The sequence below is a fragment of the Macadamia integrifolia genome, unplaced genomic scaffold, assembly GCF_013358625.1.
Source record: "Macadamia integrifolia cultivar HAES 741 unplaced genomic scaffold, SCU_Mint_v3 scaffold135, whole genome shotgun sequence".
NCBI classification, from domain to species: Eukaryota; Viridiplantae; Streptophyta; class Magnoliopsida; order Proteales; family Proteaceae; genus Macadamia; species Macadamia integrifolia.
In genome coordinates this window covers 134,461-137,698 of record NW_024868172.1, presented here as the reverse complement: position 1 = coordinate 137,698, position 3,238 = coordinate 134,461, and the positions used below count along the sequence as shown (strand labels likewise).

Here is a 3,238-nt window from a genome sequence, read left to right as displayed (position 1 = left end):
TGATGATGCCTAGGGTTAGGCTCTGGATGACTAGGTAAAGTTCCCTTCTCCCTTTCATGCATAATTGAGACAACTTGGGTGAGTTCTCTTATAAGATTTTGATGGCTTGTCATGAGGAGGGCCATATTTTTTTCAAGTCACTTATTCTACTTGCCTCTCCAGTATTGGTAAACCCAAGGGGTTGCTGATAAGATGATAGAAGAGGGGCCCTAGGAAAACTAGCCTGAGGTCCTACATTTGGCCTAGGAAAAGTATTTTGAGAAAAAGATTGTTGTCCAAAGGGAGGCATTTGGGGTCCAGGTTGACCTTGATTATGGAAATTGAAAGGCCCTGCTTGGTTGCTGTGGTTCCAGGAAAAATTGGGGTGATTTCTCCATCCTGGATTGTAAGTATTACTCTATGAATTATTCTGATATAAGGCATTCACACTTTCATTGGAAGTACCCCTAGAGATGTTGGGGCATTCTTCTATGACATGTCCAGGGGATTGGCACCAAGCACAAATCTTAACCATATTGACTGATGATGGCTCTCTAGGAACAATAGCCTCAATCCTTTTAATTAGGCTATCCAAATGAACTTCCTTGGCTACTATCCCATCCACAAAATATCCTTTTCCTCCTATAGTCCTTTCACTCTCTTGGGTTGATTCCCACTCATGGATTTTTTCATCTAAGTCAAGTAAGAATTCCCATGCCTTTCTTTCATTTGTATAGGATGTGAATCCATCAGGCCACATAGACTCTATCATTTATTTAGTTGGGTAATCAATACCCTTATAAATTATTTGACATAAATGCCATAAGTCTAGGCCATGGTGAGGGCATTCTTAGAGTAGATCCTTGAATCTCTCTATAAGTTTAGAGAAGGACTCACTAGGCTTTTGCCTAAACTGAAGGATATCACTTCTAAGCTTATTGGTCTTGTGAATTGGGAAAAACTTCTTGAGGAAGGCAACTGTGAATTTCTCCCATGTGGTTATGGAATTTGTGGATAACTCATACAACCACTTCTTAGCTTGATCTTTTAATGCAAAAGTGATGAACCTAAACTTAATAGCATCATCAAAAAGCTGTTGGATCTAAATTATAATACATACATCTTCAAATTCCTTAGAAATAGGTATGCATCCTCAGAAGGACAGCCCATGAAAGCGGGGTAACATAGTGATGTATTGATATTTGAGCTCAAAATTATTGCCCTGAGCTTGTGATAGAACTATGCAGGAAGGTTGGGCTATTCTAGCAGGGTAGAACCTATCTTTCAAAGATTTAGGTACAAGGTTTGATTGTTGGTCTCCCATATTGTAGGGTTTTAAAGAGAGCAAATGTATAGGGTCACTACTTGTTGGATCTCTTCTTTCTTCCCATTCTTAGTATTATGTACCCACCTAACACTCATACAAAAGAAAACTACCCGCAACTAGACTAATACAAGCACAAAAGAATGGAAAGATTTTTTTTTTTATTTTTATGATTTGTTTTTTTTGGCTTTTTTTTGGGAGCTTACCGACAGGGATCCGGGGTTACTCAGGTCAATTCTCGAGGTACTTCTATAGGGTGAAACCTATCTTTATCATACTATGAGGCTTGGCGACCTCCACCGTTACAACTATTATTGCAAGTTGTTCTTCTCCAGAATTCAATAAAAGAAAAATAAAAACAAAACAAAGTAAACAAAGAACTCCGATTTACCAAAAGAGAGCGAAAAATAATATGGAATTGTCTCCCTGGCAATGGCACCAAAAACTTGTTAGGATTTAAAATGTAACTGCAAGTGTACGGATTAGTGTAGCTATGGGTCGAACATAGGGAGAGCAGCCACTTTATTTTTGGCTTCTTTTAATAATGCGAAAGTGAACCGATTAATGGTTGTGATCTAATTCTACCTACCGTCCTAAACATATGTATCTAAAATAACGTCTTAACTATTCATCATCTAAGAATTTAAATACATAAGCCACACAATTAAAATTAAATAAATAAATAACTGAAAATAAACAATCCATGTAATTAAAAAGCAATGAAGGAAAAAAATGCTAAAATAAAAAAAAAAAGTAAAAGAATGGGGATAAAGCTAGAGAGAGGCTCACAAGTAGGTTTCTCTACTTAGCTCGAGGGATGCATCATAATATGTGCTTCCCTACTTGACCAGAGAGTCACTATTACAAGGATTACTCTACTTGGCTTTAGGGAAAGGGAGGCAATTAAAATAAAAACAATAAAATGATGGTTCTATGGCCAGGAGGGGCAAAGCCAACACATACACTAGCTATGAAATTTGGGGAAAAGGGAAAGCAATAATATAATAACTGAAATTAAAATCTTAAATTAAAAAAGAAAAGGTAATCAGAAGAGGGAATGAGAGGGGGGAGAGAAGACTATTGAAGAAGCCTACCTACCTGAATCAATGCTTGAACTTGAGAGCTTGGGTGATTTGAGATACTGCCAACCCTAAAAACCAGATTTGGAATGAACCAAATCTGAAATTTCAAGGCCTAGAGAAAACAAATGTTGAAAAAAGAAACTAAACTTGAAAAAGAGATGCTCCACGGCTCGTGATCTTGTTGCCTAGATCTAAGCCTAGAACTATAACTTAAAAATCACAACTCAATTGCATAAATCATAAACCTAAAAGGTTGAATAAAAATAAAAGAGTAATTGCATTAATTGAAATGAAAAACTATTACAAAAGTGATTAAAGAAAAAATAAAGAACTAAAACTAAAGAGAGAGAGAGAGCAACTGAAAAAAAAACCTAGAAGAAGAATGAAGTTTCCCCCCTCCTCTTACATGGGTTGTATTTATAGGGAATGGGGAGGTAGGGTAACAAATTTCTCTTTCCTAAAAGGGAGAAATCCCCAATTGGTAGGTGCGATCTTTTGAGACCAAAAGTGCTAAGGTGGAGGAGAGAGAAGAGATAAATAAACTTGGAGAAATTTCTTATAATTTTTTTGCTTATTTTCTTTTTTTTCTTTTTTTTTATTTATCTCTTCTTTTTCTCCCTCTCTTCAAATCTTGTATAACCCTTGTTGGCTGATTTTTCTTTCCCTTGGATGATTTTCCTTCTTGCTTTGTGTGATTTGGACAATCTTCAACAAAATTCTTCAAAAAAAAGACAACCATGAGATTCAAACTTAAGACCTCCTGGTGAGCAAGGGAATTTCGTACACCATAGCTCACCAACTATACTAGGTAGTTGTTGTTAGAGAGATATGATGCCCGATAATGCTTAAGGCC

General features: G+C 36.4%; 1 non-coding gene across 1 annotated transcript; it reads left to right on the top strand.

The window, feature by feature from the left end:
- The first annotated feature begins 809 nt into the window (after positions 1-809).
- Positions 810-916, top strand: LOC122063529. Its single transcript, XR_006135375.1, has one exon. It is a non-coding gene; the product is annotated as a small nucleolar RNA R71 (small nucleolar RNA).
- The last annotated feature ends 2,322 nt before the right edge of the window (positions 917-3,238 follow it).